Raw genomic sequence first — 20,638 nt, forward strand, 5'->3', positions numbered from 1 at the left:
AAGACTGTGAGCAGCTCAATGTTAACGTGAGTAATATTTCCGAGCTTGAAATATCAGGCACTAAATTAATATCTCAGCATGTTGACGAATTTATCACTACTTAATTTATATTCTTCGAAAGCATCAGATTGGATTGATTAAAAAATCAAATTTCCGAATGCCACTAAAAAAACATAAAAACCGAAGTCATTTAATAAGAGTTAGTGGTGAAAAAAAAAAAAAAATTTTAAAATGCGCCTAAGTTTCTTCGGCGCAATGGAGTTTTCTGTACAGCTTATAATACTGCATGAAAGTCTCAGCCACGGTCCATGAAACTTTCAGCCATGGACCGGGTGTGGCATGTGTTGCTGGCACCTATAGTGGTGACAGACGCACGATCATGGCTAACTTTAACCCTAAATAAAATAAAAACTCCCGAGGCTAGAGGGCTGCAATTTGGTATTTTTGATGATTGGAGGTTGGATGATCAACACATCAAATTGCAGCCCTCTAGCCTCAGTGGTTTTTAAGATCTGAGGGCGGACAGAAAAAGTGCGGACGGACAGACAAAGCCGTCACAATAGTTTTCTTTTACAGAAAACTAAAAAGTAGTTTTGAAGGTATATAACAAGAGTTAGTGTAAAAAATAAATTGTATTTGAAGTCATATGACGATAATTAGCGTTCAAAATAAAATAATTTTGAAGAGTGTCTCTCTTGAGGGCGTGAGATTCGGAAATCATTGGGGAATTTGACAAATGACACGCTTAGATCTGTACTCTAAGTTCTACGTAACTAGACTTAAAATATAAAAGGAATCGTGTGAAACGCGTCCCATTTATCTACATAATTAAACAACTGTTCTGAAACAATGCTACTCTTAGGTTCTGAGTCCGGTTGAACCACGTTTTAGTCTCTAAAAAATGGATGATATTTTGTAACTAACTCGTAAATCTGGCATTTTTTACATTTTTTTGGACTTCAGTGTCCTTGTCTTTTATAAAAGATTCAGCGGACCAGTACGTATTAGAAAAGGCTGAATAAGTTGAATCGAATGTTTTTTTTTAAGGTTAATTTAAGATTGATAAGCCTCTAATTGCAAAAAAGGTTACTTATCTTTGAGCGCCAGATTTACCAAAGTCTCAGTGATTTTCTGTCAGACATTAGCCACTTTTCAACTTCAGTCCGATTTCTTTATAATATTTGCTTGACGCAAAGATAATGATCTTTCTTTTTAGTTTTCTATAAAAGAAAACTTTTGTACCGGCTTTGTCTGTCTGTCCACACTTTATTCTGTCCGCACTTTTTCTGTCCGCTTTCAGATCTCAAAAACTACTGAGGCTAGAGGGCTGCAAATTGGTATGTTGATTATCCACCCTCCAATCACCAAATATACCAAATTGCAGCCCTTTAGCCTCAATAGGTTTTATTTTACTTAAGGTTAAAGTTAGCCATAATCCTGCTTCTGGCAACGATATAGGATAGGCCACCACCGGGTAGTGGTTAAAGTTTCACGGGGCTCGGCTCATACAGCATTATACCGAGACCACCGAAAGATAGATCCATTTTCGGTGGCCTTGTTTATACGCTGTAGCGGCTGTGCAGAAAAGTCGGTTGCGCCGAGGAAACTTGGGCGTGTTTTTTACTTGTTTTAACTTGAAACCAGCGTTTCATGATCACTAATTCTCACGAAGTTGATGTCAACCTGACTTTTACGTTGCATTTTCGTCTCACTGAACTTCACATCGATAGCTTTTATCTTCTGACGAAGCGTTATTCTAGTATTTTCATTTTAAAGACGTTTATTCACTTTTGAGCAACGATCCACAAGTTTACTTTAATTTTTGCAGGGCTTTAAAAGCATAAACGTCTCAATGAAAGCCGGATTTGTTTCCTAGAATTCGAGCAAAATTAATGAAAGGTCTTTCTTTTTTTTATTGGTGTTCGCATAGAACACAAGATCACTCCATTCGTTTTTCCCATTCAGATGAATTGCAGTTTATTTATTTACCTTCCCGCGCCGCCAAGAATTGAAGAAAACAAGTAAAAAATGAGCCGAAGTTTCTGCGTCGCAATCGAGTTTTCTTTATGGCCGCTACAGCGTATAAACAAGGCCACCGAAAATATATCTATCTTTTGGTGGTCTCGGTATAATGCTATATGAGCTGCCGCCCATGAAACTTTAACCACTGCCCGGTGGTGGCCTATCCAATATCGTTACTAGAAGCACGAATTTGGCTAATTTTAACCTTAAATAAAATAAAGAATACTTGGGCTAGAGGGCTGCAATTTGATATGTTTGATGATTGGAGGATGGATGATCAACGTACCAATTTGCAGGCCTCTAGCCTCAGTAGTTTTTAAGATCTGACGGGGATAGAAAAAGTGCGGACAGAATAAAGTTCGGACGGACAGAAAAAGCCAACACAACCGTTTTCCTTTACAGAAAACTAAAAAAAAAAATTAAATAAAAAAGGAATCTAGTGGAGAGAAAGTCAAAACGCTGACCTGAACCAAAATCCATAATTTCCTTCGACTTATTAATGGTCCTTCACATTACATCAGTTTCAAGTCGCTTATTTCCCCAGGGGGAAAAATGACCCGGTGTCGCATTCACCCAGGATTACCCTGCAGGAGATGGTGACGCAACCTTTTCCCGAGCCATCTTGCTGCTGCCGTCCGTATAATAGGAGGGTTGAACCACCTGTACAGGTGTGCCGTGATGCAGGCTTAATTGAATATTGAGCCCAGGTATTATAGGGGGGTCAGATTGGAAATTGTTACGACGAGAATTTCTCATGCCTATATAGAGATCGATTCGGAATATTTTGTGTCGTTTAGCTTAATGGCGACCGTCTAATCTCGTCCCCCCCCCTTTTTTTTTTATCAGGCCCGGGGAAAAATATTCTATTTTCAATTTTAGATTTCCATTACGTGTTTTTATTATCGTTTTATGGAGAGATACTGTTGGACAGATACTGACAAAAAATAATTTTTGTCATCTTCCTTGAATGTCGCGTTGGCGTATGCACATGCGATATTATGGAATACATTTATATATATATCGGGGTTATAATGGACGTCCCATAACATTCCCCCTCGGCGTTCCCATGACAACGTCCTCAGCATGTAAATGTTTTTATTTTGGGGGCGAGGAGAGTTTCTGGTAAGCTTTTATTTCGCGAACAACTATTGTCATCAGTTTTATGTTACCTATATTCTGGCTAACGCTCGCACGTAAATAACACCTCACGCGGTTTCCAAATTGCTGTGTGTGTGTGTGTGTGCGTATATTTTTTTTTTTTTTTTTTTTGAGGGTCAAAATGTTTGCTATTAAGAGTAAATGGAATTTCCCCAACCCCTCTTGTCCTCTTGGGGAAAAGAGGCTGAGGTTTGCACGAAAATGGTGATTTTTATATATATATATATATATATATATATATATATATATATATATATATATATATATATATATATTATATATATATATATATATATATATATATATATATATATATATATATATATATATATATAACTATATATAATTATATATATATATATATATATATATATATATATTCCTCGCCGGGTATAACTACCACTCTGTTGGTCGTGAGTTCGAATCTATGAAGAACAAGAGGAATTTGTTTCTATATAATATTCCATATGTATCCCGTTGCTATAACCAATATTCTTATAAAAATAAATAATCATACATACTGTTAATCAGTTCATATATATAAAATATATTTATATATATATATATATATATATATATATATATATATATATATATATATATATATATATATATATATATATATATATATATATATAATATAGTATTACTGGTTTTAGAATTGGTAAGCAGAAGGTTTGGTGTATTCGCTATCGTATGCATACATAAATACCCACACGCGTTATTTTTATTTGCCTCCTTTAGTGGTGATAAAGGAAAAGAGTAAGTTAAAAAGGGAGTCTCTAATCGACCGCAAATGCAAGGTACGTCCTTCCATGAATTCGGCAGCCGGGCTAATCACCTGAGAGAAGATTAAAAAAAAAAAAAGTTCCTTAAAAAAAGTTCCTTTACTTTCGGCAGACGTCCAAATCCTGGCGAATCGGACTAATTGGTCCTGCGATTCCTGCATCGCCGAGTTGGTTACTGAGAGAGAGAGAGAGAGAGAAATATTCCTTCTCTTCCAAAGTAATCTTAAGAGAGAGAGAGAGAGAAGAGAGAGAGAGAGAGAGAGAGAGTTAAATATTATTCCTTCCCTTTCAAAGCAATCCTGAGAGAGAGAGAGAGAGAGAGAGAGAGAGAAATGTTATCCCTTCCCTTTCAAAGCAATCCTGAGAGAGAGAGAGAGAGAGAGAGAGAGAGAGAGAGAGAGAGAGAGAGAGAGAGAGAGAGAAATATTATTCCTTCCCTTCCAAAGCAGTCCTGAGAGAGAGAAAGAGAGAAATATTATTCCTTCCCTTTCAAAGCAATCCTGAGAGAGAGAGAGAGAGAGAGAGAGAGAGAGAGAGAGAGAGAGAGAGAGAGATTAGAGAGAGAAAGAATCCTGAGAGAGAGAGAGAGAGGAGGTTCTTAAGAATCCTCATTTAAGTTGACTATTTTTTCTTCCATTTCTCCTCATACACAGGAACTCATGATTGAAACTTTCATTTTTTGTTGGGGGTGGGGGCGGGGCGGTGGTTGGCCGGGTGATGGGGAAGGGAGAGTGGAGCTTGTCTTTGAACGGACCCCGTCAATGAAACAAGCTCCTCTTATTTTGTCTAATGTTTTCTCTGTAGTTTATGACAGAGGAATGGCAGGACATAAAACAAATGACGTGGGAGATACGTTCCGGACAGGATTTTGCGATCTGAAATTTGGATGCATCAACGGAGGAGGATTATTTTTTCCATTTCATTTTGAGTAACATTTATCTCCTGTGGAGGAAAATATTTTCATTTTTTAGTTTGTTATATTTTACGAGTCATCTCTCTCTCTCTCTCTCTCTCTCTCTCTCTCTCTCTCTCTCTCTCTCTCTCTTTCTCAGGATTATTTTGAAAGGGATGGAATAACATTTTAATCTCTCTCTCTCTCTCTCTCTCTCTCTCTCTCTCTCTCTCTCTCTCTCTCTCTCTCTCTCTCTCTCTCTCTCTCTCTGTTGGTATTGCAAGATTAACTTCGGCCATTAGACATATTTTGGCTATACTCAAGTCTATTTTTCCAGTATATTTATTGGATAAAAAATAAAAATTGTGTACGGTTTTAAAGACTACACGTTTGAAAGAATGCGTACGGTTTTAAAGAGTATACGGTTTTAAAGACTTTACGATATATACCGTTTAAAGACTGTATATGGTTTTAAAGAATATAGGGTTTTAAAGACTGTATACGGGTTTAAAGATCATACGGTTTTAAAGACTGTATACGATTTTAAAGACTCTGTATACTGTTTAAAGACTGTATACGGTTTTAAATAACGTCTAGACCTTGGTTTTAAAGACTATGCAGTTTAGCCCGCAACACTGGCCTAATGCACGCATCAGCTGCAGCCAACTTTCAGGGAGATTTGCCGTAGAGTATTTTCCATTTAACGCAACGTCGAAAACCCAAATGTCATAGTTGACCGATGCAAATGTCAGGAAATGATGCTCACTGATGCATGTGCCTCCTCCCGGGGCGTTCTGGGTCACGAAAGGTCATGGAGGCAGGCTGGAAGGCAGGCAGGCAGGCAGGATTCGTAACGGGGGCTGGTGTTTACCTTCCATTCATCCATCTGACCCGCAGTTCGTGTTAGGATATTCTCTATTTTTTTTTTTTTTATTATAATCGGAAACGATAATGGTACTTTGACCATTTTCCTGTCTTGGGCATATTGGTACGGTATAGAAAGACACATTAAAGAGAACTATTAACGAAAAAGCTCATAGTATTTGTTCAATCAATATTTGTTATTTTTTTCTGGTGGGCCGTTTGTCATTGTTTGAGGATGCATTATTAATAACAGTGGCGAGTTACATTCTTTCATAATATGCTGTACTTTCTTAAGTCTTTAGGCGTGTTTCTTTAAAATGCATCGCGTAATACGATTTAAGCTATAATGCTGCCGGGAGCAAATAGAAGGAATTGTAAGACATTAGACATTAACTGCAAATTCTTGAATATTCCATTTTATTTTTAATTTCCTGAAAAGAAAACTATTGTGCTGGCTTTGTCTGTCCGTCCGCACTTTTTCCTGTCCGCCCTCAGATCTTAAAAACTACTGAGGCTAGAGGGCTGCAAATTGCTATGTTGATCATCCACCCTCCAATCATGAAACATACCAGATTGCAGCCCTCTAGCCTCAGCAGTGTTTATTTTATTTAAGGTTAAACCTAGCCATAGTCGTGCGTCTGGCAACGACATAGGTTAGGCCACCACCGGGACGTGGCTGAAAGTTTTATGGGACGCGGCTCATACAGCATTACAGTATACCGAGACCACCGAAAGATAGATTCATTTTCGGTGGCCTTGATTATACGCTGTAGCGGCTGTACAGAAAACTCGATTGCGCTTAAGAAACTTAGGCGCATTTTTGCATGTTATTTTTTGAGATTTAATCGTGATCTTATCGTTCTTTGATGTGCTGTTAATAAGATCTAAATGGCAGGAGTTAAGGGCTTTTAACAACAAGAGTCACTTTTAATCGCCATCAAGCCTGGCTACAACTGATAAATCTCATGTCTCTTGTTATTAATGCGGTATTGTCAAAGATTCAAAGATTGAATCTTTGAAATTCTTTGAATAAAATCTTTGAATCTTTGATGGAACTTCTTTCTTGCATGAATAAGGAAATTTCTTATGTGTGAACTTATTGATGGTGTCGTATCAAAACTGGTAGACCATATAAATATTTTATAAGGAATGAGCAATATAATGGTATATTATGCTCTCTCTCTCTCTCTCTCTCTCTCTCTCTCTCTCTCTCTCTACTTTGAAAAGGAAGGTCTCTCTCTCTCTCTCTCTCTCTCTCTCTCTCTCTCAGGATTACTTACTTTGAAAAGGAAGGAATCTCTCTCTCTCTCTCTCTCTCTCTCTCTCTCTCTCTCTCTCTCTCTCTCTCTCTCTCTCTCTCAGGATTATATCTACGTTCCGTACAAAATTGTAACTCCATTTTGATTTTGGTTTGCAAATTCAAGTAACAGAAAGGATTTAATTTGTCAAAAACTCCAACAAGCGATTTATAAGGCTCAACTGCTCTGGGCTTTATGGCAGTCAGTAATAGGTCGATTGGAAACTGACACTTTGATTGGAAAAAAAAAAAAAAAAAGCGTTTGCCTTTGTTATTAATTCAATTCGGATTCCAGTCATTCAGGGTCGGCTTTCAATAAAAATGTACTCCCTCCCCACCCCTCTCTCTTACCCCTCCCCCCCTCCCCTGTTTCTCTATCCCTCCCCTACCCACCCCTCTTTCCTCTCCCTCCCCCACACTCCCCTTTTTCTCTCCCCCCTCCCCGTTCCTTCTTTGTGTCAGATGTTGCGACGCCAGATTAACATACGAATGAAAAGCCTCTCTCTCTCTCTCTCTCTCTCTCTCTCTCTCTCTCTCTCTCTCTCTCTCTCTCTCTCTCTCTCTCTCTCAGGATTACTTTGAAAGGGAAGAAATTACATCTCTCTCTCTCTCTCTCTCTACAGATTATTCTGAAAAGGAATGAATAAGCATTTTATACCATCTTATATATAAATTTACCAGAATAGATATTATTCCACAAAAACATGATTTTATATGAACGCTATCATTCGGTTGCTCACGCACACAAAGGCAGTATTATCTAGGAAGAACTGCAAGAGCCAGGGAAAGATAAATAAAATGTATAAAAGAGGTTTTTGATAAATTTTATCAACTTAAATTCATAGAAAATTTTGAAGAATATTTTATTATTAAAAGGAGAAGCCAGTCAATTGCAAATAAATAATGTAGGTTTGCAAAGTAGTTGAATTATTCAAGGAGAAATAGGTAAAGAAATTACATGTATATATATATATATATATATATATATATATATATATATGTATTTGTGTATATATGTGTGTGTTTGTATATATATATATATATATATATATATATATATATATATATATATATATATATATATATATATATATATATATATCTCATGAAAATTTATATGCATTTTGGTAACAGAGAATCCATTCCTGAAGCATCCTGTATTTTGAATCCTCTGAAATGTCCTGTACTTTCTCATGAGTAATATGTAATACTGCTCTAACAAGTGCCCTGTTACCTTTTAGTTGTAAAGAGGCTGATAAATATGAAATGTATTTAGTTAAGTAAATAATAATACTTGGAAGCGAGAAGACACAAAAATCGAATGATTTTATAGCTTTATATTCTCTGAGGTATAGATGTGCATTTACTTTTTAGGCATACTTATGTATCTATATACAATGTGTGTGTTTGTGCATGTGCATGTGTGTGTATGTGTGTGTGTGTGAGAGAGAGAGAGAGAGAGAGAGAGAGAGAGAGAGAGAGAGAGAGAGAGAGAGAGAGAGAGAGAGACTTTATCAATTGTGTGTGTTTGTGTATGAGAGAGAGAGAGAGAGAGAGAGAGAGAGAGAGAGAGAGAGAGAGAGACATTACTAAATGTGTGTGTTGTGTGCATGTTTGTGTGTGTTTGAGAGAGAGAGAGAGACATTACCAAATGTGTGTGTGTGTGGGTGCATGTTTGTGTGTGTTTGAGAGGAGAGAGAGAGAGAGAGAGAGAGAGAGAGAGAGAGAGAGAGAGAGAGAGAAAGCCTTTACCATGTGAGTGCGTTTGTGTGTATACATGTTTGTGTGTGTGTGAGAGAGAGAGAGAGAGAGAGAGAGAGAGAGAGAGAGAGAGAGAGAGAGACTTAGCAAATGTGTTTTTGTGTGTGTGCAAGTTTGTGTGTGTGAGAGAGAGAGAGAGAGAGAGAGAGAGAGAGAGAGAGAGAGAGAGAGAGAGCATTACCAAATGTGTGTGTGTGTGGGTGCATGTTTGTGTGTGTTTGAGAGGGAGAGAGAGAGAGAGAGAGAGAGAGAGAGAGAGAGAGAGAGAGAGAGAGAGAAAGCCTTTACCATGTGAGTACGTTTGTGTGTATACGCATGTTTGTGTGTGTGTGAGAGAGAGAGAGAGAGAGAGAGAGAGAGAGAGAGAGAGAGAGAGAGAGAGAGACTTAGCAAATGTGTTTGTGTGTGTGCAAGTTTGTGTGTGTGTGAGAGAGAGAGAGAGAGAGAGAGAGAGAGAGAGAGAGAGAGAGAGAGAGAGAGAGACACTATCAGATGTGCATGTTTTATGTTTGTGCTTGTGTGTATGTGTGCGTGCGTGTGTGTGTGTGTGTGTGTGTGTGTGTGTGTGAGAGATTTGTCGGCGTTTTGCAACTTTCCAATACTTGCGCCATGGAAGGCATTTGATGGGATTACCCGTTCACCTCCCACTACGCATCCAGTGAACTGTGTCTGAAAATAATCCCGGGACGGATTGACCCGTGAATGCTAAAAGGAAAATGGACAAAAAAATAATAATAAAAAAGAAAACAAAGAAAACGAAAAAAAAGATTTCAAAAGATCACCGTGCTTTGGCTGGTGACTTGACAATAAGACCTTTCGTCTGGTAAAAGAAAAAAAAAAACAAAGAAATTGAAAACGAAAAACAAAAAAATTCTCCATATTTTTGCTCGTGACTTGACAATAAGCCCTTTTGTCTGACCCAGAGAGAACTCGCGAACAAAAATACAGCTGCTTTCTGCTGCCTCCGTTGTTGTTGTTGTTGTTGAAACACCTCGTTAAAGTTCGACATATATGGCAGTCCTCCTTTGCTTCTTCGGCGCGCATTTTTTTTTACGACGGCGTGATTTAGTGATGTTAAAATATGGAAATTCGCCTCCTGACTAATTTCGGCGGACGGCGGCGGAATCTAATTTCCATGCGGTAGGTAACAGAAGTTGTGCGTGTGAGGTCTGACTTGTGTGTAGCCTGTCTTCAGGTCTTACCTTTCCACGGCGTTCGTATAAATAAAGTAAGGGAGATGCCGTGTGATGCGATTACTTGTTTTTATGGACTGTCGACGGTCCTCTGTGATTGTGTGCATGTATATAAATAAAAGCAATGCCACTAAGGAGAGTGAAAGTCGAAGGGCCTAGCGCCACTCCGTCGTTTCACTTTCCTTCGTGGCATTGCCTCTATAATAAAACATAAACATATTATGTTCACCGCGTTCCATATTTATGTATATATATATATGTGAGAGAGCGTGTGTATCCGGCTATGTCCCAGTAAGGGGGCGATGCCGTCAGTGCACCTCATACTAGTTCTTCAATGGAGGGGTTGGTAGAGCTCTCGGCTAGCACGCTGTTGGCCCAGTGTTTGACTCTCCGACCGGCCAGTGAAGAATTCGAGGAATTTATTTCTGGTGATAGAAATTCATTTCTCGTCATAATGTGGTTCGGATTCCACAATAAACTGTAGGTCCCGTTGCTAGGTAACCAGTTGGTTTTTAGCCACGTAAAATAAACCCAATCCTTCGGGCCAGCCCTAGGAGAGCTGTTAATCAGCTCAGTGGTCCGGTTAAACTAAGGTATACTTAACTTTGCACCTCGTACTGTGCACTGTAGATTACTTAACAATTCTTTGCAGCGTCCCTTCGGCACCTATATGCAATCCCTTTCATTCCTGTTTCTGTACCTCTGTTTATATTCTCTTTCATTCTTCTTACTTTCCACCCGCACCTAACAATTGTTCCATACTGCAGCTGTGAGGTTTTTCTCCTGTTACACCTTTCAGACCTTTTTACTGTCAATTTCAGTTTTAGCGCTGAACGACCTTATAGGTCCCAGCGCTTGATCTTTGGCTTAAATTCTATACTCTATTCTATTCTATACGTGCATGTATGTACGTGATTGTTTGCTGACGTTTCTCTACGTGAGTAAAGTGGGCAGTTTTGGCCTCGGCTTTTTCAGTTTCAACCTTTTCAACTTTGACCTTTGCCCAGCTACCTTGCAATCACACGCGACCTTTCGACAAAAGTCTGTTGTCTGTTGCCCAGTAGGGGCAGCCGAGCAATGTGTTCCCGTTCGTAGGGATGTCATGTTTTAGTAATTAAAAGACATAATGTCAGTCATTATTGGGCACTGTTTAGTGTCTATTATTTTCTTTATATTGAGTGTCCTTTGAGTGTATATTATTCCTGTTTTTATTAAGTGTCCTCATGGTGTGTATTATTCCCTTTTTATTAGGTGTCCTCTTTGTGTATATTATTCCTATTTTTATTAAGTGTCCTATTGCATTCTTTAAGCACTCTTAGCCGTGGCACAGTGTACAGTATGTATGTATGTATGTATAAAGACAGTCCATTACACTTTGTTGATGTGTTGTTCAGTCTTCTAACTTAATGGAAAGCCAAAGTCTCTCTGGTTTTACATTTAAAGCAGCACGCTTTTAGCTGATCCTCAGTCGATATTGTTAAGTCGTGGTGTTTGTAAAACAAATTTAGTTAAAATGCGCGTTTCACTGCATACAAGAGTCCTGTTTTGGCAAAGCGTCATTGGCATTTCCTTCGGTTGCAATTTTCATTCTGATGTGACGCTAGATTCTGTAAAAAAATGAATCAGTTTCCAAAAGGAATGAGACAGCTTTGAGGAAGTGATACTGATATTCAGTTAATTTCCTCGCATACATTTTGTTTTACATGCACGAACTATTTGAACATGATCAGTAATCATTATCGTCATTGTCAGCATCGTTGTAATGCCCTGAAAACCTGTTAATCATCTCTCATTGCAAACATTTTTCCATTTCGTCAGACAGTCCAGTCATCCGTCTTCCATTTTCTTACTCTTCTGTTACTCCTTCTACCATCCGTTTTTGTAGCCTTTTTTTAGTTTTCTGTAAAAGAAAACTATTGTCTGTCCGTCCGCACTTTGTTCTGTCCGCACTTTTTATGTCCTCCCTCAGATCTAAAAAACTACTGAGGCTAGAGGGCTGCAAATTGGTACGTTGATCATCCACCCTCCAATCATCAAATATAGCAAATTGCAGCCCTCTAGCCTTAGTAGTTTTTATTTTGTTTAAGGTTAAAGTTAGCCATGATCGTGCTTCTGGTAACGATATTGGATAAGCCACCACCGGCCCCAGGTTAAAGTTTCATGGGCGGCGGCTCATACAGCGTTAAACTGAGACAACCGAAAGATAGATCTATTTTCGGTGGCCTTGATTATACGATGTACAGAAAACTCTGTTTCGCCGAAGAAACTTCGGCGCATTTGCTACTTGTTCTGTTCTGATATTACTATTCACGGTTTCTTTCTTCGCCGTACTATTTCAAAGAAGTCTGTACTCTTCAGCGCCACCTTCCATGAAGTCTGTACCATTATATTTCCTCCATTTCTTGCTGACTTACGTTTCAGGTGCCACTAATCTCCAGGGGTCATCTTTCTCCTTCTGTCCAGGGCGTAAATCCGCACTAGACACTACCTCTAAATCTGAGGATTCCTCAGTCTCCTTGTTGTACAGTATATCTCTTTCTGCTTTTATGACTTATTCACTTTGAGTTTAATGACAATATTTAGCTCACAGATACCTAGATATTCCCCTTCCCATCTCTCTCTCTCTCTCTCTCTCTCTCTCTCTCTCTCTCTCTCTCTCTCTTGTCACTTATATCTGTTTCTGCTTCTATGACTTATTCACTTTGAGTTTAATGACAATATTTAGCTCACAGATACCTAGATATTTTCCCCTCTCCCCTTTCCCTCTCTCTCTCTCTCTCTCTCTTGTCTCTTTGTCACTTATATCTGTTTCTGCTTTTATGACTTATTCACTTTGAGTTTAATGACAATATTTAGCTCACGGATACCTAGATATTTGAGTTTAATGACCCCAGATACCTAGATATTCCCATACTCTCTCTCTCTCTCTCTCTCTCTCTCTCTCTCTCTCTCTCTCTCTCTCTCTCTCTCTCTCTGTCTTTTTGCTTTTCTTTGAATTTTTAAAATATCGTTTTCTTATGAATTGCAACGTTGCATTCATTGACAGTACCATTTAGTGCATCTATTATTCCCTCTTACTGCTCTGTATTATGTTATCTGAGCCAGTCTTACAGTGTTTTATCTATATGGAGTACAACAGGACGAGCTAATGAATACTATAACTTTAACCAACCTTAGCAGAACAGAATTAAAGATGACAGAAAGGAACAGGAGTGATAACCTTGCTGTGAAGGAAACAATAGATCCATCTGTTGAAAGCACACTCGTTTAACCCATCAGTTCATTTTAGAAGGAAGCAGCCCTCCAGAGTGTGCTTACTGTGACGAGACACTAACAGTGGAGCACATTCTGGTGGTCTGCCCCAGATATTTTAACCAAAGAGAAAGATATTTCCAGGGTAAATCCCTCTCTGATATTTTGGGAGATGAAGCAGATATTTCTGCTATCAGCTCTCTTTTAAAGTGTATAAAAATTTTTAGCGATATTTAATATTTCCTAATATAGCCTATTTATTACATCACACTGAATTTTAATGACATTAAATTTTTTATTATGTATATATCACATCATTCATTAAACTTCATAGCTTAATTTATTGGTCACATCATTTCATTTTATTTATTAATCATTTCCTTCATTAATTCATAAATTCATTTACCATAACAAAATTTATTTTCTCTCCATTACGGCGCTGAATGGACTTCTTGGTCCCAGTGCCTGGGCTTTAGCCTTAAATATCATACATCCATCAATCCATCTGTTGAAAGAAGACAGGTAACAGGAATTCGGGAAAACAAATATTCTGGAATATTTAGGGACAGCTGCTCTCCACAAATTAAGTTTTAGACTTCTTGTCCTGTTGGGTCTTACACGATCTCCTGCCAATATTGGAGTCGTTGACGCATCTCCAGCCTAAAATAATTTTTCTACCTCCTTCGAGCAGGCTGTTCGTTGGGCAGGAGACTCCTGAAGGCCACTCTGACCAGCAGGAAATTCCACACTTGTAACACGAAGCATGACGAGAGAACAGGCTACAAGGTATATCTGGGTATCTGGTACTTGTTAAGTATTCATCGGCGCAGCTGTGTGGGGTCAGCCAGCCACTTATACCTGCATCAGGAGCGCTATTTATTACTGTCATTCGGCTTTTAACTCTTTGACTTGCTTGACAGACAGTTTACTATGATTCAGATATAAGAAAACATTTTCCAGAGTTGTGATTTATGCTGATCTGTCGATTCTTTCGTTATTTTAGCATTGCATTCATGGTCTCACCGTCATTTAAAATTCATTCTTAAACCCATGACATTTTAATATAGTGACGCTTCGCCCCTTAGCCGAGGCATACACTGACTTAATTAAAGGCAAAGTAAAACTTTATTTTAAAACTATAGACTTAAAAATATTTTGTCTAATTTTTCTGTACCGGTTTGAGAATGACTCAATAAATAAGAAAGTCCTTGAAATCATGTGTTCTTTACATAATGCAAATTCCTCTGTCTATTTAGTGTCCGCTAAGAATTATTATTTTTATTTACTGACGGTGTGCTTGAAAATAAGGGCGAAAATTAGCCCTTCTCGCTGCTCTTATCACTCCTTGTTAGTTGTTTAATTATATGACGAGATGGAAAGTTTTTAGTTTTCTGTAAAAGAAGACAATTCTGCCGACTTAGTCTGTCCGTTCTCACTTTATTCTGTCCGTACTTTTTTCTGTCCGCCCTCAGATCTTAAAAACTACTGAGGCTAGAGGGCTCCAAATTGGTATGTTGATCATCCACCCATCAAACATACCAAATTGTAGCCCTCTAGCCTCTGCAGTTTTTATCTTATTTAAGGTTGAAGTTAGCCATAATCGTGCTTCTGGCAACGATATAGGATAGGCCACCACCGGGAAGTCAATAAAGTTTCATGGGCCGCGGATCATACAGCATTACACCGAGACCACCGAAAGATAGATCTATTTTCTGTGGCCTTGGTTATAGGCTGTAGCGAGTGTACATAAAACTCGATTGCGCCGAAGAATCTGCGTCAAAATTTTTACTTGTTTTATTACCGTTCATCATTTAAAATCATGAGAATCTTAAAGCCTCATTTTTTCTATATGTTTGACGTGGTTTGAACCACGCTAGGTCGCATTATGTTAGGCACGGGAGCGTCAGACTGAAATGTCTTGTCGAAAATTACAATTAAAAGAAGTATTATCTATGATTTAAGCAGAATATTTACCCTTGTTTAGTTGCATGATTAACAATACGATAGGTAACGCTAAACATCAAATAGAAAATGGAACTATGTATAAATATTGCCTTAATTTAACTTCTAAATTCCCTAAGCATTGAATAACCTGTCTTTCTGGTAAGTCTCCAAAAGCTTTTTTTTTTCCGAAACTTCATTGTGGAACTATTCAAACTGAGAGAGAGAGAAGGAAAAAGTACAAGGACTCTCGCTAACTTTCCGGTATATCAAAGCCCATCTTTTTATTGGCTGTTGATTCTGGAACTTGTAAATTCCGTTCATCTTCCAGCTAACATGATCATCCACAGCGTCTCTTTCAGGAAAAAAAAGGGTAAAAAAATCTCTCTCTCTCTCTCTCTCTCTCTCTCTCTCTCTCTCTCTCTCTCTCTCTCTCTCAATAGACCTTCTTAGTTTAATGTAACGTTCTCTCTCTCTCTCTCTCTCTCTCTCTCTCTCTCTCTCTCTCTCTCTCTCTCTCTCTCTCTCTCTTCGACTGGAAAATTCTTCCACCTTTTTCCAGATTACAGATTGAAGACGTTTCCTCTTCGCCCTCCGTTTTCCCAACAGGTCTGGAAGTAATTTTCCAGACTGCTGGAAGACGTTGGGTCGAAAGTCATGCCGTCTTGTTTCGATGACAACTTCGATGAGGTCCCTTTAATTTTATTCATTGGACTTTATGATGAAATGACAAGAGCAATCCGTCGACTTCCAGTGAACGGTTTCTGTGTTTTTCAGATTTTTTCTTGACTTCTCTTTTGTTTTATTTCTTTTTCTTTTTATTTATTTGTTGAGTTTATGACAAGCGTTTGTTCGAAGGGGAATCCTTGCTTAGGACATGGCTGTTCATTGAATGTCGTATATGTTTAAAATGTCATTAAATGTGCATAGAATAGTTATTTAAATTGACTCATCAACATTATTCATGATGAGAACTGGACATTTGATCTATCTGACATTTATGGACTTAGTGAATGAGAAACAGTAATCCTAATTGCTGTAGAAATGTTTTCAAACGGGTATTTATATTTTATGAGGGTTTTTGCCTCCTGTTACGTACAAAGGATTTGACCAGAGCTCTTTTTAACTATTAAAGCTATGATGATATATGACATTAGTAAGCAGAAATACTTCAAAAGGGTTTTACTTTTCTCTGGCAGTTAATGGAACAGGAAATTATGATGTTGTGTATGTAACCTCATTTGATATAGATTTATATATGTTCAGAAAGTGTATATATATATACAGTATATATAATTATATATGTATATTATATACATACATATATATATATATATATATATATATATATATATATATATATATATATATATATATATATACTGTATATAAAATACATATATTTGTATTATATATACACATATACATAAATGTATACATATACACAAAAAATAATAATAATAAATGATAATAAATTGTCTGGCTGTGCAGTTATCATTATAAACATCGTGTTTTTGTGGGATATGTACAGAGCTGTGTTCTGTAAAAATTAAATTGTCACCCTGGAATAACCTTTACTTTCTATTTTTCTATAGCGTGTACATTCAGTGTCGACATTTATCATCCGAATCGACACTAAAATAGAAAGAGTTAAATGTTTGTTTTAAAAAGAGGGAGAGATGATTTTTTTTTTTTTTTTTTTTTTTACCTTGGCAAACATTATTGAACGTGGTAAGCTCCACATTCAGCTGTTTATTTACGTGTTACCTTTCACTGACCTTATAATCCGTATTAGAAAAAAAAATCCAATTCTTTCCTAACAGTTATGTATTTTAGTTTGCATTTCGAAATCCTAAAAAAAAATAAAGTTATTTGAAAAAAAATGGAAGTTTTCCCTTTGGGTATTGTTTAAAATGCAGAACATAAAATTGCAAGAATGGTTGTGTGTCTCATGCAACAGTCCTTGACTGGATAAATATTGATGATATTCTTTTGTAATGTGGTACAGTCTGTAAATGATTTTAAAAGGCTTGCAAATAAACCGCTATTCGTTGATTGATTTCAAACCACCTCTCTGTAATTAGTGGTTTATCTTTGACGGAAGTTTTTGAACTAAAACTTTATCTAGATATATATTTTTAGTGTGTTTTTTATGTATTTTTTTGTTATATGATTACATGAACACACTCATACACGAAGGGGGGATATTTAGCCACCATTCTAATGTAAATCGATTTACGTTGAAGGTTTGCCCTCGATTTAGTGCTCTGTAAAAGAAAACTGTTGTGCCGGCTTTGTCTGTCCGTCCGTACTTCCTTCTCTCCGCACTTTTTCTGTCCGTCCTCAGATTTTAAAAACTATTAAGGCTAGAGGGCTGCAAATTAGTATGTTGATCATCCACCCTCCAATCATCAAACATACCAAATTGCAGCCCTGTAGCCTCAGTTTTTATTTTATTTTATTTTATTTAAGGTTAAGTTAGCCAAAATCGTGCATCTGGCAAAGATGTAGGACAGACCACAACCGAGCAGTGGTTAAAGTTGCATGGGCCGCGGCTCACGGCTCATACAGCATTATACCGAGACCACCGAAAGTTAGATCTATTTTCAGTGGCCTTTCTTAGACCATGGCCTCTATTATACGCTGTAGCGGCTGTATAGAAAACTCGATTGCGCCGAAAAAATTTCGGCGCATTTTTTACTTGATTTATATGTATTTTGTTATATGGATTACATAAATACACTCATACACGAATGGGATATTTAATCACCATTCTACTGTAAATCTTTTTACGTTGACGATTTGCCCTCTTTTTAATAGTGCGACTTGGTTGATCTCGTGCTTGCAAGCACTTGATTAGAAAGAGAAGTTAATTATATCGTTGCTGTTTAGTAAAGGAAAGCCCCTATATATTACAACACCTGTTATTTATATTTGTATAGTTGCTACTGCGGGTATTGGTCGTCGGGTACCTGTCAGGGACCTGTTAGTGTTGTTGTTGTTAGATAAGTTGGTATTAAGCCAACACGGATGCCTGATTACTCACTTAAGTTTTCAAAGTTATTTCGATGTATTACTAATTCTAATTTTAGTGTGTTATTATAGATATATATGAATTAATGATGACAAAATAAGAAGCATTTTTAGTTTTCTGTGAAAGAATACTGTTGTGCCGGCTTTGTCTGTCCGTCCGCACTTTTTCTGTCCGTCCTCAGATCTTAAAAACTACTGAGGCTAGAGGGCTGCAAATTAGTATGTTGATCATCCATCCTCCAGTCATCAAACATACTAAATTGCAGCCGTCTAGCCTCAGTAGCTTTTATTTTACTTAAGGTTACAGTTAGCCATAATCGTGCTTCTGGCAACGATATAGGACAGGCCACCACCGGGCCGTGGTTAAAGTTTCATGGGCGGCTGATCATACAGCATTATACCGAGACCACCGAAATATAGGTCTATTTTCGGTGGCCTTGCTTATACGCTGTACAGAAAACTCGACGGCGCCGAAGAAACTTCGGCGCATTTTTTACTTGTTATATTTTTGAATTCGCTTTTCAGTGACACATTGAACTAATTTTTTCTGAGAAAATGAGTCTTCCTTTATTTCTGTCTAGTAAAAATGAAATATAACGAATACCGTAACGTTTTCACTTGTTTTACTTTTTCCTCTCCGTAGCAAAAAGAGAAATTTCCTTCTACAAACTCTCTCTCTCTCTCTCTCTCTCTCTCTCTCTCTCTCTCTCTCTCTCTCTCTCTCTCTCTCTCTCTCTCCCTGATTTTACTCCTCCTTCCTTGTAGCAAAAAAGATAATTTCCTTTTACAACCTCCCTTTATAACGCCTCTCTCTCTCTCTCTCTCTCTCTCTCTCTCTCTCTCTCTCTCTCTCTCTCTCTCTCTCTCTCTCTCCGCAGCAGGTAATAATTACCAAAGGAGGCGAAACAAAGATTCAATTACCTGGGCCCCTAGTTTATAGCTGCGAATCCCATGGCCTTAACCCCATATGTCTCCCAGAAATGTCTCGTCTCCCGAGTGGAAAACAGCGGGTGACCTGACAACTCTCCCAGCGGGTGCTGCCGCCTTTCTTCACTCGCCTGACCTGGTATATATATTGGTGCAGTCAGGTATTTTACCCTGTCTTGGTTTTGGGGGGGATTTTTGCTGACACGTTGTTGTTATTATTATTATTATTATTATTATTATTATTATTATTATTATTATTATTATTATTATTTTTTGGAAGGAGTCCCTCTTTTAGGGCAGTGTTATCTAAAAGATTGCTTTTCCAACAGCAATTTATTATTATTATTATTATTATTATTATTATTACTATTATTATTATTATTATTATTATAGGAAAAGATTGTGGCTCCATCGGAAGACGGAAGAATATCTTACTGAATATACACCAATACCAGAAAAGGGCAATATTATTATTATTATTATTATTATTATTAGTAGTAGTAGTAGTAGTAGTGGTGGTGGTGGTGGTGGTTGCTGGATGTTATCCTGCTTTTTTAAAGGCGTTAAAAGTCGTATTCTTGATCTAAAAAGAAACATAAACCAACACAAGCAATCTTTGTCACCAAAGACAAATAACATCTTGTTGGAAGAGAATCCCGAGCACGTCATTCTCATTTTAAAACAATGTCGTTCCATTTTAGTTTTCTGAAAAGAAAACTGTTGCGCCGGCTTTGTCTGTCTGTCCGCACTTTTTCTGTCCGCCCTCAGATCGTAAAAACTACTGATTCTAGAGGGCTGCAAATTGGTATGTTGATCATCCACCCTCCAATCATCAAACATACCAAATTGCAGCCGTCTCCAGCCTCAGTAGTTTTTATTTTATTTAAGGTTAGCCATAATCGTGCTTCTAGCAACGATATGGGATCGGCCACCACCGGGCAGCGGTAAAAGTTTCATGGGCCGCGGCTCATATAGCAGTATACCGAGACCACCGAAAGATAGATATATTTTCGGTGGCCTTAATTATACGCTGTAGCGGCTGTACAGAAAACTCGATTGCGCTGAAGAAACTTCGGCGCATATTTTACTTTTTTTCGAATTTTATCGTTTAATTACGTTGGACAGTAAACCAGGCATCTCACGTCTGTCTCAGCGATTCCATTTGTGAATTTCGGTTTGGCAACTTGTCAAATGCAAAGTAAAATACATGGTGTAAATTATTTTGCGTGGAATGTCAAGAGGAAGCCTTTTATCACCTTTATTCAGAAAGCTGCTTAAGTATTTCTAAGAATCGAGTGCAAATGAAAATGAATTTTTAGAAAAATTGACTCAGAAAGTTCTTTGGAAGAGTAATTTTTAAAATTTGACTTAGAGACACGAGTTCCATTCAAAACCTTAGGCATTACCATACCATACGTACACCCCGTATGGATGATAGTGCCGTCAGTGCATCTAACGGGGTACACTGTCGGCATTACTAAAGGTTCTTTGCAGCGTCCCTTCGGCCCCT

Source organism: Macrobrachium rosenbergii, chromosome 6, assembly GCF_040412425.1.
Source record: "Macrobrachium rosenbergii isolate ZJJX-2024 chromosome 6, ASM4041242v1, whole genome shotgun sequence".
NCBI classification, from domain to species: Eukaryota; Metazoa; Arthropoda; class Malacostraca; order Decapoda; family Palaemonidae; genus Macrobrachium; species Macrobrachium rosenbergii.